Below are 20887 nucleotides of genomic sequence, written 5' to 3'. Positions count from 1 at the left end.
TCGTGTTCCTCGCTCCATTCCTCTCCCTTCCACAGATCTCCTCATGTGTCGGTTTCCCACTGTTTTGTCTTTCCTTCTCTCGCCCCTCTTGTCTCCTGCCCCCCTTGTTGTGTGTTGTGTGTTGTATGTTCTCTCTCATATGAGCCTCGACAATGTATACAAAAAATAAAATAAAACATTCCACATCAGTTGTCGCTCCGATGATGAAAATTTCTTCTTCATCCGACAAGCAGTTCCGGAGAAAACATTAAAGTTCTGTGCGGACAAACAAACAAACAAACTGACCCCAATACAATTACCTCTCCTTTGGCGAGGGGAACAAGAATAGCACTCGGTAAAGCATATACATCACCTCCACCAGGCTGAATCGTTACCTCTTCCACCGAAGGTGAAGGAGGTGATATTTTCACCCCTCTCTGCCTGTTTGTTTGTTTGTTTGTCTTTGTTACTTGCTAAATCGAAGATTTTTAAGGTATATTGTTCAGTCAATTTTGTTATTCTGTCTGAATGTCTGACTATCACGTACAGATCACAATTTCAAATGGATCTTCCCGAAAGTTCACCACATGGAAGAGTTCGTCATAAGGAAGAAGGCTGTTGTTTTTGAAGTCAAAAGGTCAACATAGGCCAAAGGTCAACATTTCAGGTGAGAGAGACTTCTAAAATCCTGAATTTTCATCTGATTGACTTGGAATTTGAAGAGGAGATGCATATTTGGTCATTCAATTCAACCACCAATTATATTTGAGGTCAAATTTGTTTAATTCACTTTTCAAGTATCGTGATCTGCACGACGTCTTCTTCTTGAGTGTTTGATATCTCAATAGTTTTCGACGGACACGGATGAAATTTGGTGAGCAGGTTCTGTGTGTGACACGGACAAACTGATTAGATTTTGGTGAAGATCCGGATCCAGATCGGCCAACAGCCAGCCAGTTTAACAAATTCTGCAATTCACAGAGATATGGTCCACAGATAACCTTTTTCAAATGTTTGCGAAAACTGCTTTGGACGTCAATGTATTTTGGGATGAAATGGACTCTGTTCGGGATGACATCCACAAGGAATAACTGCCTTAGTTTGAGTATGTGAGCAATCTAGCATACCCAGCATACCCATTCACGCACATAAGTTATACACCGCTGTACTTGCATTCTTACGTATCATCGGCGGAGATTCAACTCATAAATCCACTTTCGCGATCCACTTGCAGTGCATATTTTGCCAAAGGCACAGAAAGAGTGAGTTTTTTTATTTAATTTTTCATTGTTCTTTTACATTCTCCAGCCACAGGAAATAAATACGGTATAAACAGAGTAAAATGCTTACTACCCTTTGTGTCTTCCCCAGAATTTGCCGAGTCTTCATGGCTTTCCGAAAGGTTCACTCTCGTTGATAAAATTATTTCTACACCAACATCCAGAGGCGTCTGCTTTGAAATATAAAAGGATAAGTGCAACACAGTTCTTAAAACAAGGGAATTATTGCCTTGCTGACAATATACCATTGTGAAGGTGATATTGTGTTCAGCCTCATGCCGGCACTCTGTAACACCACCATGGCAATAACGATGATTCAGACCCATCATATTAGCTTTCATAATTATAATAATTATTGGACGGGCCACTTTATAACTGCGAGCAGATACGACCGGGTTCCAAGTTGCCCTGCTTTGATGCAACCCCGCTTTGATACAACCCACTTTGCCTTCAGGATATGTTCTGTCTTCTTCCAACGTATAAAAGAAAAATCTCTGATCTGGCCCGCCCTCTTCTCTTCACTTCTCTTCTCTTCACTTCTCTTCACTTCTCTTCTCTTCTCTTCTCTTCACTTCTCTTCTCTTCTCTTCTCTTCTCTTCTCTTCTCTTCTCTTGTGATCTGAGTCACTCTTTGGTCTTGGAGATGAGCGGTGGAACGGATTGGAAGAGAGTCAACGACCGAGTGGAAGAGCCCGACGCCAGACAAAGTCCAATTTGACAGCATAAACATTTGCACGAACAGATTTCTTTCCGCTCTTGGTAGTCTATCCTCTCACACATTCTTTTCTCTTTCAAAAACCCCCTGACCTTCATCTTTACACCTTCCTCTTTGCCTTACACCTCATCTGCCAATCATCACACGCCCTCTGACCACACACAGTTGACACCTCAGTTTTCCTTCCTCCTCCCCCTCCTCACTGACTGGGACGCGTGAGGCCGTTGGCCACGCCAGCAACAAAAAGAGGTCGTCAACACCTCAAGCTTTTCCTCCTCTCTCTTTGCTTTATAATTTCCTTGAGTCGGTGTTTGATGATGGCTGTTAGGTTCGCATCATTAAGATTGTAGAAGTTTAGATTGATTTAGATCTGCCCGATGTCTTCTCTTTTGTTTATAATTGCATTTATTTTGCCGCACCTCATCAATCCTTGCTTTCGGCTGCTGTACATAATGCTTTTGTATGAAAAGCTTTTATTATTCCACATGCCTTTCCTCACCCTTGCTTTGCAAATAAATTGCTTATATTGTGATTGTACCCATTTCTTCCTGTCTCTTTATCCACTGGTCCAGTATGATCCTTACGTCATCAGCTGGGTAGCTTTACCCCACAAAATTTGCTCTTGTTAGCTGGTGCGTACTCGCAGCTCCACTCGGTTCCACCTGATACGTTGAGGAAACCAGAGTACGCATCCCAGACATGAGACCCCCCCCACCCTTGGTGCGGCTGTCCACACGTAAGGTACCACGCAAAGTTGTGAAACACTGCGGATTGGCAGTTCCAATCGGCACTCATGGTTGCTCAGCAACCCACTGGAGTGCTGAGTTATCTGTGTTCGGTGGCCTCGGGACCTGGTGTTTGGGAAGAACTCGAGCGCTTCCCCCTTGTGGTGAAACTCAAACCCCAGATCGATAACAATGTCGTTGCACAGGTAACCCTCAATAATTTTCTTCATATTTGGATAAAGCATTGCACTTGTCCAATTTTGACATCATGAAGGGACTGATGATGTCATGGTTAACAGCCCTTATTCTTCATGCGTTGTACTTGATAATGAGCTGTTTCAAAAAAATTTTCCATCTTACAATTTTGGAGATATCGAGTAGGGTGTTGCATGATCAATATGAAAAATATAAAGTTGTCTGAATGTTCCCTCCACATGGCTTGTTTTTTTATTCACTTTGATATACTTATTTGCCTGTGAATTGTTGTGGTCCTACAATAACGTTTAGCGGTTGCTCAAAGATGAGGATTTTTGGCTGATGAGTGAAATTTGCGTAATTTTGAGATGGATTGTTGGTACTCCTGCTTGCCCACTCCCCCCCCCGCCCCCTGCCAAACCAGCGGCATGGTGGTGCTTCCGTTACAGTGATGGAAGGGGGTGGCAGCACGAGCGGGAACGGTGAGGGCGGTTGGTTTTCGACTCGCGTGTCTCGAGCAGCCACACTCTTCAATAATATATTGTGCTGATCATGTGATATTTTTGGTCCATCATTTATTTCAATTTCTTTGGCTTCGGTTGAGTGATGGCGTTGAAGCGAGGACTCAGTTCTTCTTCCGAATGCTGGCTACTGGGAGCAACGATATCACAGCTTTCTGCCGGAAGATTGCCACGTGGACTGGATGTTCTATGCCTCTTACAATTCCACCATGTTACCGAGAAAAAGACTTGTTGAGAGCTCTAGAATCACGTGTTGTGAAGTGAGTGGGGTGTGGAATAGAGCGAGATTGCCCACGCAACGTCCGGATGCATGCGTACGGAAGCTGAAAAAGCTCCACGAGAGAAATCTAAAACTAAAGAAAAATCGCAAAAGGGACAACGACACTGGTGAAATGAACAATGATCTATTTCTCTCAGACCTGGAGGAGTTATTCGACGTAGTGACAGCCAATGCATTGTCGGAATTAGTGTTCAGTGCCGACCGTGACTTCCTCGAGCATCAGCGAGAGAGTGTGTTCTCTCGTCGCATGGCTGGTGCTGATTTAGTCACCCACTCTGGAGAGGAGAATAGACGAAAATGAAGACTTAGCTCGGCAACGTTACGCTGAAAGGGAAAGCCGCAAGCTGAAGGTAACTGAAAGCGAACCGCTATCGTCTTCGTCAGGTGAATCTGAATCTGAAAGTCCGGAGGATGAATATATAGCTCCATCAACGTCATCAGAGACCCCTGGCTGCAGTAAAACAGAAGCTCATTCGGCTACTTCATCCAATCCCAAACCAAAGAACATTTTCCGATCTCCGGATGTTGTTGCAGCGCTGGATCGTGTGAACTTGCCAGATCGCGGGGCTGTGTTCGTGGCCAGAGCTGTCGCCAAGGCCCTCGGTCATGATATCGGCGACATCACCCTATCACGGAGTTCTGTACGACGTTCTCGTATGGAGGGACGTAGAGAAGCAGCTGCCGCCGAGGAAGACGACTTCTCCCTGAAAGGACCTCTTCTCCTCTACTGGGATGGTAAACTCTTACCAGATATTGACGGCTCAAAGAAAAATGTCGACCGTATCACGGTGCTGGTTACTGGTAATGGAGAAGAGAAGCTATTGGGTGTCCCAAAAGCAACCAGTGGAACAGGCGAACAGCAAGCAACTGCTTGCATTGATTGCATTGAAAAATGGGGAGTCAAAGATCAGGTTCATGGCATTGTCTTTGATACTACGAGCAGCAATACCGGCCTACATTGAGGCGCTTGCATCAGACTAGAGAACTACATGGAGAGAGAAATCGTGTGGGTTGCATGTAGACACCACATGCATGAAATAGTTCTGTCGCACGCCTATGCCTGCACATTTGGTGGAACTTCTGGCCCCGATGATCTTCTGTTCAAACGCTTCCAGAAGAAATGGGCAGACTTGGATCATAACCAGTACGACGTGTGTACGTTTTTTGATGATCCAGTACTCGCTGAGCTGCAAGTGGAGATGTTGGATTATTTACCGATAGCAATCACCCAACAACAACTGAGGGACGATTACCTGGAATTGCTGAAGATATCTCTCCTATCCCTAGGTGGCGATGCGGACGCCGGATCCTTCAGATTCCGGGCTCCAGGAGTGATGCATCACGCTTGATGGATGGCTAAAGAAATATACGCTACAAAATTTACTTGTTCCGCCATCAATTCAAACTGACAAAAAAGGAAAGCAAGAATATTCTGGACTTTGCCTTGTTTGTGAGGCTGGCGTACGTAAAATATTGGAACGAGGCACCCATTGGGGTCCGGGCTCCTTATAACGACATCCAGTTCATGAATGTGCTCAAACGTTACCCGGATCGGAAATTATCGGACAAGACAGTTCAAGCGTTCTCGAACCACCTGTGGTACCTGTCGGAACACTTGGTGGGGTTAGCCTTCTTCGACGATTGCGTGACCGAGTAGACGAAGTCAAAGATGGTCACCAATTTGTCCAGACCAAAAGCTGTCGAGTTCCTTCGACCAATTCCTCCATCAGACATGATTGCGGGGCCTGAACAAATCCCAGGATTGGTTACAGAACGAACGATGACGACCTTCTCCCTGTTGGGTGAAAAAAGCCGCGAAAAGGCCTCCGAATTCCTGAAGGTAGCGCCGAACGAGTGGGAGAGCCATCCCTGACACACAGAGCTCCAGCAGGCATGTAGGAGGCTGAAAGTCGTAAACGACACTGCCGAGCGCGGTATCCGACTCGTCCAGCAGTACAACGAGACACTCACGAAAGACGAGGAACAGGAACAACACCTACTCAGACTTGTTTCGAACCATCGCAAGGCCCTCCCTGAGCCATCAAAGGCCCTTTTGATGAACTAGGCCGAGGACAGGATAACGGACAGAAAATGTGACATGGGTTATGACAGTGTTGTAGTTCAGAGTGCAATGTGCTGCATCTTTTTATGTAACTTGTGGAATAATAAAGTGTTTGAAACAAAAAATCCAATATTCTCGAATGTTTTTTGATGTTTTGGTCAAAAGTTGACTTTCTGAGCGACCTCGAGTTATCGCCATGAAATTTTGTTGAATAAATGCATAGTGGTAGTGGAATCAAATCAAGCCTTGTGGACACGGGAAATTCGGAAAAAAATATTTGTGGACCACCCTAATATCGAGGTCCAATTTTTTTTGGTTTTTCCAAAATGCTAACCGCATCAAGTTACCAGTGACGTCATCATTATTCCTAAAAAAATTCTACACGAGTAGAATATGGCGAAGATTTCGTGACATTCGGACCAACGGTTGCCGAGCAAATGAACATGAAAGCGAATAAACCTGCGAAAAGCTTCTGGGAAAATGGATAACAATGGGATAACGCCGAGTTTGCTGAGAGCACTCATCTTCCTCTCTTTCTCATAACCGTGCAACTTCAAGATTCATCCGAACAGTCAATGACTGGTGTCTTGCTCCGTCGTGCAGGCAAATTCACATCACGACACGACAATGGCGAAGCCATTTTGTCATCCCGAGAGGAGAGCAAAAACTCGATCCTCCGTCTCAGCCACGTTCCTCTCACAACTGTCCTCTTCGACAACTGTCCTCACCGTTCTCCTGCTCCAAACCTCACTGTCCTTCGACTGGCTCTCTGACGTCACATCCATCAATCATCCCCTCCAGGGATGTGGTTTCGCCTGTCGTACAGTGATGTACCCCCTGAAGGTGGGGCTTCCTGCCTGCTCCGACGTGTGGTTCGATTGTTGTTTCAAGACGTGATCTCTCCTGTATCACCGGTCTTAAAATCCAAAAACATCGGAAAAGGTCAGAGAGGGCAATTTTCCCTGGGATAAATTATTATCAATCCCGACTTAATCAACACAGCACGACCTCTCGTGTGGTGACATGCAACACCAGCTCACAGTTTCCACACTTAATTTACATCGAAATGTCTCCAACACAAACACGGACCAAGCAACTCCATACAATCCTTATTTTGCGATGAAATTCCTCCATTTACCTCCACAACCATAACATAATGCTCACGTGTGACAAGATGATCCCGTCAAGTGTGAACATTGCAAACAAATCATTGCATCCGGACATGGTGCTCAAAGACAAAAATGAAAAAAGTCATTGTTGATCGAGTTCTTGTTTCCCAATAACTTCGGATTAAATTCTTCAGAAATTGGGAAAATTACGAAATACCAGGATCTAAAAAATGAGGGCCAGAGGATGTGGAAATTGAAGAAAGCTGAAATTGTACCAGTGATAGTTGGAGCCACAGGAATGAAGAAGAAAACCCTGAGTGAGCACTTAAAAATCATTCCTTGGAACATCACCACAAACGAGCGACACTTGGAGGATCACTGAAGATTTTGAAAAGAGCCCCTGGAACGAGGACATGAAAACGAAACGTCACAGTTTGGTTCATGAATCACGATCCTTCAGCAAAAATGAGGAGGTGGAGATTTTGATTTCTGGAAGAACTCCCTCCCTCCCTCCTGAAACCTGCAAATGGAGATAACAATCAATGAACAGGTGTATGCCATCATGTGTTGTCTTTGTGCCAAGTACGAATAAAATTGGTCCATACATGTTTGAGATATGGTTGCGGATGCACGCACGCACACAGAAATTGAGACCAAATCCTTTCGCCCCCATTTCAGGCTCAATCCAATGGGGGGAAGAAGAAGAAAAACAATGATGACAAGAACTACTACTTTATTACTGCTCGCAGTGATGACCAGGTGCCAAGACGTCCGGCTTTGACACAACCCTGCATTGATAAAACACGGGACTGACGAGTTGCCTGCTGTCTCGACATGTCGATGGGGTTCATCAGGAGGTGAAAGAGGGTCCATCCAGGTGTGTGTGTGTGTGTGTGTGTGTGTGTGTGTGTGTGTGTTTGTGTGTGTCGTTGATTGGTATTGACATATGAAGGTTACAGAATGTAGAATGGAGTCCTCCCAGGGCAGGCTCAAAGCATACACCTCGGACCAATCATTCATGCACCCAGCTGTGACGTTTTCTGTTCTCAAAGTTTCGTGGCGAGGGCTCTCTTCAGGATCGTTACTGAACCCTGGACAGCTTCGAACTGCAGTTTGTTTGAAAGAATATTCCCAGGGATGGTTTTTAGCACACCTGTAAAGTAGTTCTGGGGAGTTCATGGGATGGCGTGTCATCCGTCTGTCCACAAATACTTGCAACTTCTTCTCAGAAACACCACATACGATTTCAATGAAATTTGACCACAACCTTCATCACTCATGATGGCATAAAAAAGAGGAGGTCTGAAGGGGTCTCCAGAGGGAGTTTATGGGGGAGGGGGGGGAGTGTGGAAGGGGAGGAGTGCGTTCCCTCCCCGAAGAGGTATTTGCTTTCTTCTCAAACGACATACAATTCCGATGAAATTTGACCACCATCTTCCCCACCCGTGATGTACCAACATTAAAAAAATTGGGGTCGAAGGGGTTCTCGGGGAGGGAGGGTGGGGGTTGCTCCCCAAAATATGCATTTGCTTTCTTTCCTGAGACTACGCACAATTTCAATGAAACTTGACCACAACCTTTATCACCCATGATATACCAAGGTTTGTTGATGGCATTTAAAAACCATCCACAGGTATTTACTTTCTTCTCTATTATGTGTTTTGTGGGTGATCCATGCTGACCAGTGGTTGCCTGGTTATCTTATCTAGCTACTACCAGGTGAGCGCCCAGGGGTGTTACCCCTGTATTTAATACTCTGTGAGGTTCTTTGACATCATTCCTGTCGGTCCAGCAATCACTGATATAATTTTGGCATTCTTCAGCTTCCAGGATCTTCTCACATCTTTCTTGAGATCTTGATGTTTGGACATTTTCTTGATTTCTGCATCGTTTAGTCCAAAATCACTGCTATTATCACCTCAATAAGGAATGCCTTCTTTTTTTGTGCCTAAGTATGATGTTGTAACGAATCTGGCAACAAAGAGCACTCAACATTCAGGTCCTTATCGAACAGTTATATCGGTAAGTGTGTGTTTCTAGTTCGGGTCTCATCCCTTGTTTAGTGGGTAATTGGGTGTTCGTGTGCCGTGAAGTTATTGCATAGTCAGGCTTTAGATCTTTATATCTGAAATCTTGAACAACAACGATAATAACAACAACACACCTTCGCCTCGCTTCCTCAACCCGATGCCTCAGCACGCGCGGTGGGCGGAGTTCAAGGCGGAACCTCGCGGCGGCTCTCGCCCAATCGGGGTGATGCAAGCGAGGTTGCCGTCCTTCGACCAATGGGACTCCTCCACTGTGTGAGGGGCGGTCCGCGTGATGTGACCACGCCCCCGGACCAATCAACGGATTTGGCGCCCGTTTTGGCCAGTGACAGAGGCGACGAGCGCTTTTGTACACCAAAACCATCCAGTAAGGAGAAGGCGTCGCCTCCCCACCTGGACAAGGAGGGGATAAGGATTCGGCATGATCGGACTGTGGCCAGAGTGTAGTGAGACCCAACTGTGCTCGACTGAAGTTACGATCCATCTGGAGTTACGATCCGTCGAGAGTTTAGTTGGAGTCGAGTGGAGTTCAGTTGTGTTGAGGTCCAGCGGATGTCCAGTCAAGGTCACGTCGCCTGGTCGCCTTGTCAGCCTCGTCGCCTGGTCGTCTCGTCTGGCCTGCTGGTGTTCTGTCTAATCCACCTTCGTGCCGGCTGGCGTCCATCATTGCATTGCGTTGCGGGTTCGAGTCCCACCGAACCGGATCATCAAAAACCGCACGAAGCGGGAAGGTCCAAGCTGGCTTCTTACCTCCAGCTCACCTTCCCTACGAGCTGGGGGTATCAATAAAGGCTGCAGCCATCATTTCTTTTTGGGGGAGGCGGGGTGGGTGTGAGTCGTAGATTAATGGGGTTTCTGAGGCACCCATGCAAATGAATGGGGAAAACTATGAATTGATCCCCGAAAACCCCTAAAGAGGCATCTAATTCCTCCCATACAAATGTATCGGGAGAACTCTCTGACTCGAGACCCATCAGGACAAAAAGAGAAGTATGATTTTCTGCCATACAAATGTATAGGGAGAGCTCTCTGACTCGAGACCCTTCAGGACAAAAAGAGAAGTATGATTTTCTGTCATACAAACTCATGTTAAATTGAGACTGTCTCAGGGCCCAAAAAAAACCTCATACAAATTAATCGGGGAAGTTTTCTTGATCAAGGCTTATTTGGTCAAAAGAGGAGAATGATTTCTCTTACTCCACTCAAAGAGTGAGCCAACGAATATTTCATCATGTTCTATTTGAGGTAATAAATTAATTTTCCTATTACATTCATCACCATCGAGTATGTTCACAAATATTATTTTAGAACTTAGTTCTTGGTCTAAATATCTTTGTTGAGCAGAGATAAAATGATAAACTTCTCTTAATGCTTTTGTTTGACCACCTCCTGAGCCTCAGATAATTTTTTTACATAAGCCACGCCCACTTTTCATAAGCCCCTCACTTCATGAGGTGTTTTCATAAGCCCCTCACTTCATGAGGTGTTTTCATAAGCCACGCCCACTTTTCCTAAGCCCCACCCACTTTTCATGAGGTATTTTACAGGCCACGCCCACTTTCCATAAGTCCCGCCCACTTTTACTAAGCCCCGCCTACTCTTACATCATTTCCAGTTAATCTCTGACTCACAAAGAATTCACTAGAAAATTCTAGAATGTTATGTTTTTGAAAAATTTCCCAACGAATGCTTGTCTGGGCTTGTCCAGGCAATTTTCAAACAATTCTCCATTTTGAAAAAATTTTCTCCATTCTAACATCTGACCTTCTGGGCTTGCCCAGGGAATTTTCAAAGAATCCTCCATTTTGAAAAAAAATTCTCCATTCTCACAACATTACAACATCTGACTGTTCAAAACAACATTACAACATCTGACCCGCAAGGCTTTCCTGAGGTTGCCCAGGGAAACCAGTCTTTCTGTATAAAAGATTCAAGCCCAGACTCCATTCCAAACATATTTTTTGACGTTCACTGAGAACGGAGTGCTGTACTGAGCTCGGAGTTCCTTGGAGTTCTACTACTTGGATGGAACTAAACCTTCAAGTTGATGAACTGGATTCAAACCTCTTATCTGTTGAGGTAAGATTTTATTTTCCTATTTACAGAGTTTGATTTAAGCATAGACTCATTTAATAATTAAATCACTTAATTAATACATTATTATTTTCTCTCACAGGAAATTGTATTTGAAAAACAAAATGAACATACTGCTTTTGCCACAACTTGGAACGAAATTGTTGGTTTGGTTGAAGACCTTATGAGCGACCAAGACCCACAGAATGAGCTTGTCCTTGATGACCCAACCAAAGAGTTAAACCTTGGAGACCAGCAAAATCCTGAAAAAGCGTTTTACAGCAATAGTACTCATTGTGAGTTATCAAGACAATACCCACTGAACAAGTTATACCTTGATGAGCCAGAATACAAGTTTTACCTTGAAGACTCACAAATTTTGAAAAAAATCAGGAAATGAGTTCTGCCTTGATGGTTTAAATAACTACCTTGGAGACTCGGGAAAAGGATTCTGCCAAGATGGTTCCAAATATGGAACCTACCTTGGAGACTCACAAATTTCAGACATTTTGAAAAATGGAGATTTCCTTGATGATCCACAGTTATACTGTGCGAGATCTATTACTGAAACCCATAAAAATTAGAAAAATGGAGTTTTCCTTGATGATCCACAGTTATCCTATGAGAGATCTATCACTGAAACCCATAAAAATTGGAATAATGGGGTTTTCCTTGATGATCCACAGTTATACTATGTGAGATCTATCACTGAAACCCACAATATTTCTGGAAATTGTGGTTCTATCTTGGACTTTGGATAGATGGTTATATTTTTGGAGACTTGAAATGTGGGTCTGGCTTGATAACTCACAATGTGATACATATCTTGGAAACTCAACAGGAATGTGGTTATACCTTGGAGACTTGGAAAGTTGGGTTTATTTTGGACACTTGAAATGTGGTTTCTACCAAGACTCTTGGGGATCTCAACTTATAGATGTCGTTCTTTGTTGGATGGTTCTTGATGAGAGCAATATCAATAAAGTTCTGGGAAGAAAGTGCAGGAAAGTTCTTACTCCCCCTTTCTACTTTCTCAAACCTGAAAGCTTTAAAAGACAGAATTGGAAGAAGAGAAAAAAACGTAAAAAATATATATTGTTCGTTCTGGGAAGAAGATGCAGGAAGGTTCTTACTTCCCCTTTCTCCTTCATCAAACCTGAAAGCCTTAACAGACAGAATTAGAAGAAGAGAAAAGAAAACATAAAAAAATATTTTGTTGAAATACGAATTGAAAAAAAAGACATTGTGTTGGGTGAGGGTTGAGGTTGAGATTTTGAATGTGAGGATTGAGGTGAGGGTTGAGATTTTGCTTGTGAGGGTTGGTTGGGGGGTTGAGATTTTGAATATGATGGTTCGGGCAGGGGTTGAGATTTTGAATGTGATGGTTGGGGTGGGGGGGGTTGAGATTTTGAATGTGAGGGGGGGGGTACAGACACATACACGCACACCAACAAACAAAAGTTAAGCCTTGACTATTCAGTTGAGGATTCTGTGTTTTGGGTTCACAGATCTAAGAACGTCCCCCGTTGACACACATTATATACGGCAGATGCCACCTGTGAAACACCTGGGACTTGGCCCTCGTGTGTCCTCAATGGTGGATAGTCGGAGGGAGTGAAGTGCCAACCCAATGCTCCCATGGGTATTATCTGCTTAGTTTTGTCTTTTGTAATTCCTGTGAATAAAATGAACCTAAAATCTCTTCCCCTTCTAAATCATATATCTTATAAGTCCAAGGAACCATATCTATAACATCAACAATTTAAAAAAGTTCATTCGTCCATCGTTTTGTATAACCCTTTTCAAAATTAGATTTCCATCTATATATTCTTATGATATCACCAACTTTGAACGTTGGTTTTCTGGCATTAATCTCTTTTTCATATTCTAATTTTGTAAATGTTTCTGATGGTTTCATATTTCGTTGACGTGTGAATCGTGTCGTTATACCTATCTACAATATCCTGAATAAAAGATGACCATTGTTGTGAACCGAGTTGTGTGAATTTTTTATATAATCTATCTTTTAAGGTGCGATTAAAGCATTCAATAACAACAGCTTTTCCTTCATTTAAGGTACTGTATAATGTAATGCTGTTATTTTTCGAGAATTCATAAATGTCTTGTTATAAAACTCTCCACCCCTATCAGTCCACAATTTTTTAGGTTTTTCTCTTACTCTTTATTAAACATCTGTTGAAAGGCTATCATAAGAGTATTACCTGTTTTGTTTTTTAAAGGGACAACCCGTGCATATCTACTCCTCAAACAAATAACGGTTAAAGCATACTTGTACGCCTTATCATTATTGAGTTCAATCAAATCAGCAGACCAGATATAATCAACTTTCTTGGAATAAACCTTCCTTCTACGAAACTTTGTGAATATTGGTTTATGTAATTCATCAGTGAATTGCTCTTCAGTCTTAATGATATCATTAGAGCCTATAAATTTTTTGAATTTCCAAGCCCAAGTTTCAATTTAGCACTGATCATCTTCTTCACGATGAACCGATCAACTTTTTCTCTCAAGGTTGGATTTCGTATCAGAGACAAATTATACAACATTTCTCTATCGGCTTCATGTTTTTCTTCCAAAGTTGTGGTATTCCCATAATCAATATCGTGTCTCATGCACACTTCATCAACCCTATTGATTGGCTTACTCCATGATTTAGGATTGTCTGCCTCATCTAATCTTTCATCCAAGTTTGTGCCTGGACCACAGAAAGAATATCCTGGTAGATGTAATTCCCCTGGTATTCCAGTAGTTGTAAATTTACTTCCTGATAAAAACTTTTCTATATCTCCTCCACGTTTGTGTTTGGAGATAAATTGACACTTTTTTGAATCACACACCCGAACATGTACCTTTTTGTATAACCCTGTTATTTTTACTTTTAATATATGAAATATTTTTAGTATTAGTTTTCTTTTTACATTTGAGACAATAACTCATTTAGTTATGAGAAAAATTCCGACAGAGCGCAAAAACCTTTTTAGTTTCCAAAATGCACATTTGAATCTTAATTTTTAAAACATAAAGAATCCCTTGAAACATCTTTACTCTCTCCTCCATTTATGTGAGAAAAAAAAATGAAAAAATCTAATCAAAGTCAATATCGTGTCCTTGAAAACGATGTCGATAGTCTTGTCGAAAATATTGCAAATAGACATATCAATTCTTTGTTTTCCTCATTGGTACGTTGAGATTAATTTATTTTCTGTAATACACCCAATCTTTTTTTAATATCACTGGTTTTCATATTTTCTCCTTCTCCTTCTCTCTCTTCTTTCTCTCCTTGTCTCTCTTCTCTCTCTTCTCTTTCCTCCTTCTCTCTCTTCTCCCTCTTCTCCCTCTCCTTCTCTCTCTTCTCCTTTTCCTCCTCTTCTCTCTCTTCTTCAACTCCTTCCTCGTCCCTTACTGTCCTTGAATCGCTTGCACCCCATAGAATATCATACATATAATCATCGGGATTTCTTGTTATTCCTGTATCCAAAATATTTTTTTTACAACAGGAAACCAATAAAATTTCTTTTGAATTTCTAAAAGAGCCTTACCTTTTCTTAACTTTATATTTTTTTCATGATTTAACATTTTAATTAAATCCAAAGTTGTTGGTTTATCAACATCAGCATAATGCCAATCTTTTATTGAAAATACCTCATTCTTATGTTGTCGAACATATTTATGAAAATACCGAATACCCCTTTCTTGAAGGTATGCTTGGACACAGAAATGACAATTTTCTTGAAGCCTTCTTGCTGTCATTTATGTATTAGATAATAATATGACACGAAACACCTCCCCATCTTCCCATAGTTGAATAATTTTGTATTTCCTTACTTATTATATGTAATCCTGTTTTTTTCTGTTTTCATGATATAAACTGGGGCAAAACCATTATTATATTTACCCTTATTAAATTCTTTTATTTATTGTCTACGAATCGTGTTTCCACAAATCTCATTCTCAATACCAAGTCGATAATATTCTTCCTTACGAGACTGATTTAATTGTTCCAGGTCTTCTAGGTCAAATTTAAATGACCAATTATTCCCTAAATCATTCATATCATACCCCCATTGTTCTATTCTCATACAAACGACACTCCCTTCTTTGTAAAAATTTATTTTAATTTGAACTGTGAATTCTGTTGACCTGGAGATAAAATCAACACTTCTGTATCTTTGGAATACACGGCTGTTTTATTTAAGGATATATATATTGTGATAAATCGCTTAATCCCACCAAGTCATTCGCGTCAGTCGGGCTTAGATAATTTTTTTAATTTATAAGCATTTTTCATATTAATATTTTTGGTTATCCTATATTTATGTCGTTCAGCCTAATTTGTGTGATAATTTGATAAATCAATATCCAGTTCTTGGGATTACCCAAAGATAGAACCATCTTTACCAACATAAGTCATTTATATTAGATGAAAAATAATGTCATAAAATTTTTTATTTTTGTTGAGTTGAAATAACACATATAGACATAATTGACCACAACACTTGGAATTTAATTCTTGGACTTGAAATGTTTGATAAACACCATTCTGTAAGAATTTTATGACTTCAACAGGTGGTGGAAGACCAAAACTATCAAAATAATATTTGTCTTGACGATTAAAAATACAAACCCAATGAGAACCGTTCCCATTATTATCTTCTAAGTTCATCATAATATTCTTTGTATGTTTAGGCATGTTTGTTCATTCATCTCTCATACAAATAACCACATTATGAATTTTTAATTTCTTACAATATTTGACAAGTTGTAAATTTGATGTTGCATTCTTTCCAAATTCTTTAAGCCACTCATCAATGCTCATTTATTTATGAGAAAGATATAATCCATTACCCCTTTTCGTTAATTTTACACCTTCTTGTGTGATAGAAGAAAGAATATCTCCAACTTACAATCTTGCTTTATCAGGCAGACTTTCAAGTTTTTCAGCAAAATGTACAATTACACCACTTCCACTAATTTGTTTCTACAACTTTTTTTTTTGTCTTTCCAATTCTTTTTGAGCCCGGAGTTGAGCCTTCATTTCGTTGGCAGTTTTCACCGCTGTTGAAATACCACGCATCAATGCTCCAACTGCACTTAAACCAGCAATAAAGGAATTATAAATGGGAGAAATCCTCCGCTCGTCTCTCTTATTGAATATTTTTTCAACATTGGTTTTGTCATTTTAATTTTTGAGTGTGGCAGTATCGTTCAAGATTTTAACCTGTTCTCCTGTGAGCAAAACATCAATTCTTACTGCTCCTTTTCTCTGAATTGTATTAACGTTAATCATGCAAGGCTTTTGATTTTGAACACAAGATGACACTTTATGAAGATTGATTTGATTAACATATACCCCAGTTTGTACTTTGCACTCATTTATTTAACAAAAAAATTATGTGAGACTAATCATAACCCCATTATCTGTATTAATCTGCAATTCTGTTTCTTCAAAAAGCAAACAATATGGATCAACTTCTTCACTCTCTCCTCTTTCAATGTATAGGGAAGTATCCACTCGATTAGACTTTATAGTTTCCTTTTGAGCACTCAGGTCAAATGCATAGATTGTATACCAGCTTTTAAATGCTGTCATATCCAAAATAGGTTCTTTATTTCCATTACTTTCACACACCTTTTGGTAAGACTTGTATGCTTCAGCATAATCATTTTTTTCCCAATTAATTTCCAATCTATCTCTTGGATAAATGTTCCATCTCGAGAAACACGAAGTTGTTTCATCTTAGCATTATCACTCAATGCATTATTCTTATCAGGTGCAGTATCGCCATCTGGTTTTTAAAAAATGATCCAAAGATATCGTGGCTTTCCTTCGAGAACACCCACATTCCACGTGTAAGTGGTTTGGTTTAGTTTAAAGTGTTGACATCTTCTTTTGAGGTATGATACACTGAGTGGTTTCTTTGAGTTAAGTCTTCTATTCAACATCTCCTCTGTTTTAAGATTTGGAGTATATTCACTAATATACCAACTCATTTCATCAATTACAAATTTATTCTGATCACCAAAAGCACACCAACACCAAAAAGTAATCTATTTTAAATATCATTCCGTTGTCGTTAAAATATAATTTTCAGACCATACAGAACTTTATCATGTTCACAAAATCCAAATATACCTTGAAGAGGAACTGCCACAGTAAAACTATTAACTGCTTTTGTATCATCAGTATACCTTCCTTTCCTTTGAGTATATCCAGGGTCTGTGGTTGTTCCCATTGACATATCAGGAATAAAACCTTTGACAGCCCCCTTTCCCATTCTATCACTGAATGTGTATTGTGTGAATGTCATCATTTCAGATACAGCAGATACATAATCAACCGCTTCAACTTATTGTGTTCCAATGTACAAACGAACACTATCAAACATTTTCCAGAATAAATCATTTACGAGTGTTGCATTTGTGTTATTCCCATCCTTTGTGAATTTAAATTTACACAACAAGCAACTTTCGGATAGATTCCAATAAGTTTGTTGATTATTTGTTTCAATAATTTTGTACCATTTGCATTCCAGTCTGTTCCAGTTATTGCATTTACCTTGAAGTAGTTTTCTTTTTTAGTGGAGTTTGAGATGATAATAGTGTTACGTCTGAGGGGGGGGGGGGGGAAGAGAAAAGAATGTGTACAGGTGTGTACCTGGCGCCTTAGAGGGTTTGAGATTTATATATCCATTGGAATTGTTTGTGTTTTCCCCACGCCCGAACCCACACCACCATCCCGTCGAATCGCCCCGGATCCCTCCTCTTGCCGAGTCTTATTATCGTTCTGGTTAGAGAAATAAACATTATTAACTCAGTGAAAAGCGACTCGTGCCACCTTCCTCGTCCCATTTGCTGTAGAGCGATTAAAACCGCTATCTTTGGGTTATAAAAAATAAACCGCCTCCATCATTTCGGCTCATTCTACGTTGGCGGGACTGTTCAAGTCCCGTGGACGTCACAAGAGTATCATCCAAATCATAGATACTATCAATTGCTTCCATACTTGTATTTATTTCAAAAATAACATGTTAAAACTTTTGAAACCCTGACCCAAGTATTTGAATTATTTTCTGTCGTTCTTGGGGGGACAACTGAGTTTTGCCTTTCTTAATTTCTTTAATTGCTTGTAATGTATGAGATTCCTTTTGGGCATCGTTTATGCTCTTTACAGCACCTGCTACATTTCCCACAGCAGAAGCAGTTGAACCAATTAGGTCTTTATGTTGAAGAATAGTTGAACCGATACCCATTAGAGTATCAACGATCTCATCTCCTCTAAATTGATGTCCGACACCCCTTTGTCTGTAAGGTTTATAGCATCCTCTACCAAAATACATACCTTCACCCTTGTAGTATGGGGAAAGGAACATCCCATCCCCTGTAATTATTTTATATTTTCCCAACTCGTGTTTCCTCACAATAACCATCGTATTTATTCATTTGAAAACTTCACGTTGGTGAATTCTGATGGATATAACTTCTCCATGAAAATAAATCATACGATTATCTTGGTCGGTTATCCTAAAATTAACTCTGTGTATGATTTTTCCTGACACAGGTAGATAAACCAATTTTTTGGGTTCCATATTGAATTTATAACCAATTGGGGTTGAGTATGCGCTGAATGAAAATATTGCATTTGTTTTTACTCCATCATTATAAGCACCATCAATCAAATCACAGTGAATTAACACCGAATTTATTCCTGAGGATATTTGAATGGCATTATCACTGTAAAACGTCCCATTAGTTTCAAACTTTTTTGAGGAGAAACCCAATAACTCTCTAAATGAATTATCAATTGTGACATCAACCTTGTAGTTATTTTTAAGTTTGATCGTTGATTTTGAAGTATGTTTTTGAATATCTATGACAATATTTTTTGGTTCATCACCCTGTTCATTCATAAGATGAACAATTTCGGAAGATATTTGAGAAAACTCATATGCTACGGGTGAGACTGTTATCATTTTGTATCCACTTCCCGGATTATAACTAAACTTGTCATTTTTCTCAGTTGTATTAAATAAGGTATTATAAGTTTCCATGGACAATAAAGATGCCTCATATTCTTTTGTTGGGTCAAGTTGTAGTGGGTATGGGAATGAAGGTGTGTGGTCGCTTGTTGTGAAATTAAAACTCAGGATTGTGCTTCTCATCTTATTTAATATGAGATAACATGTCTTTCTATCGATATTTATTATTTATTTTCATGTTCATCAACTGGTCTAAAATGGCTGATGCTTCATTAAAACAATTGTTATTTCCAGCCTACTTACGACCTTACAAAAATAACAGTCTATTTACTAATTGCGATGGGTCATTTGGAAGAAAACTCACGCCTGAGCCAATCCTACTTAAAGCCTGAATAAGTGGCTTCTCCTTCTCGTTCATGCTACGTTTACCAGAAAAACTAACCCTACAATCAACAGAGTTCAGCAAATCAATATATTGTTATGGTTGTGGAAATTCGCATTACACCATAAAGGGCCCTCAGGTGAGATATCTCGATAAGTCCGTGTGTAGTTTGCCCAAACCCGTTGTATAGAGGGAATATGTGTGATTCATTCGGGCTGCGACGCTTGAGTTCACCATTTTTCTGTTCTATCTTTTATTTCAAACAAACAGCATCTCAACAACCACGCCATCCACACCACAGCGCCAACCACACTACAACCATGCCACCTCCACCATCTATGCTACCACATCTTCGCCACTCGCCATTCAATAGGCCCCGTGCGGTTATGATCTCCACGGAGGAACAAACAAAAACCACCAACGATGCTCAGGGGTTTTCCCGCCTGTTTCTCCCGTTTAAATTCTCCGCGCTCGGTGTGGTGGAAGTGCGATCCGAGCCGGGGGTCAAAGGTGAGAAAAGGTGGGGGCCTCTTTTTGGGGGAATAATTCTCTGGCCCTGAGCCAAAAACTGACTCCCCCGGCTCCCGCACGGGGCGGAGTGGAGGGAGAGCGAGAGGGCACGCCCCCCTTCGAGAGGCTTCTCCAAGAATCTCGAAGGGAGGTGGGGCGGAGCGAAGGGCGGAGCCCCGCGCTGCAAAAGGCGGACAGCACGGACCTTGAGTTGAGTTGGTTTTTCGAGGCTTCCTGTCTCCTAAGAGTTGAGTTGGTTTTTCGTGGCTCCCTGTCTCCTCAGAGAAGTTTTCTTCGAGGCTTCCTGTCTCCTAAGTTAGAGAGTCTTCGAGGCTTCCTGTCTGCTTGTCTTGTCGGGGGAAGAGGTCCTGCACTCGCGGCTTGGCGAGCGACCTGTGAACGGAGGCACCGACGGGAGACGCGGCAGTGACGGTTGTGAGGTGGACCTGTGCGTCCGGACGAGGAGTGCCGGAGAGGGTTCGCCGGCCGCGAGAGAGTCCGGGACCAGGCGCGACCATGCTGACGGTCGTTGGAGAGGGACTCACCGGCCACGAAAAGGGAAGTCGCGACTTCTTTTCCTTTTCCTTTGCTTTTAGTGTAAATGCTTATAGTGGCGCCGTCCGTCAAGTAGTATTATTTTAAGTGTTGCCGTGTGTCGGTCTTAGTCGGTTGTAGCTCTGCATTTGCTTCTATTGTTTTAACTGTTTTATGTGCATTTTTATTTTGCTGTATATACGTGCTTTACATGCCTTCTGTGTGAAATAAATGCGCATTGTGTGAACTTGTTCCCTGTTTCGTTGCGTCCTGTCCTTTGTTTGAATTTCCATCTTGCATCACGTAAGGGGTTCGTAGTGGGTTGAAAACGCCCGGTAATTAATCGGAACCGTCAAGGCCGACGATAACACCGCTCGGTTATCACTGTAGCACGGAACGGACCGCTTAAGCGGTTCGTGTCCAGAGTCGGCCTGTGGCGTGGTACGATCGCCCGGTCAACCACTCGCGCAGGTACTT

At 41.4% G+C, this 20887-nt stretch overlaps 1 protein-coding gene and 1 long non-coding RNA gene across 2 annotated transcripts in view; both read left to right on the top strand.

Moving 5' to 3' along the window:
* LOC147029227 (uncharacterized) overlaps window positions 1-638 on the top strand; it is a 152799-nt gene extending 152161 nt beyond the window's left edge. Inside the window, 1 exon segment of the mRNA XM_085876470.1 lies at window positions 529-638. The gene's annotated coding sequence lies outside the window, so the exon portion shown is untranslated.
* Window positions 639-652: 14 nt separating this feature from the next.
* On the top strand, window positions 653-2511 carry LOC147029226 (uncharacterized). The gene is made up of 2 exons (XR_015056866.1): window positions 653-1241; window positions 1351-2511. It is a non-coding gene; the product is annotated as an uncharacterized LOC147029226 (long non-coding RNA).
* Window positions 2512-20887: the final 18376 nt, after the last annotated feature.

This window comes from Eptatretus burgeri, chromosome 4 (genome assembly GCF_056783735.1).
Source record: "Eptatretus burgeri isolate ZD-2024b chromosome 4, Ebu_testis_v1, whole genome shotgun sequence".
Lineage (NCBI taxonomy): Eukaryota > Metazoa > Chordata > Myxini > Myxiniformes > Myxinidae > Eptatretus > Eptatretus burgeri.
Note: the sequence above shows the minus strand (reverse complement) of the source record. Positions and strands in the feature narration are given on the sequence as shown.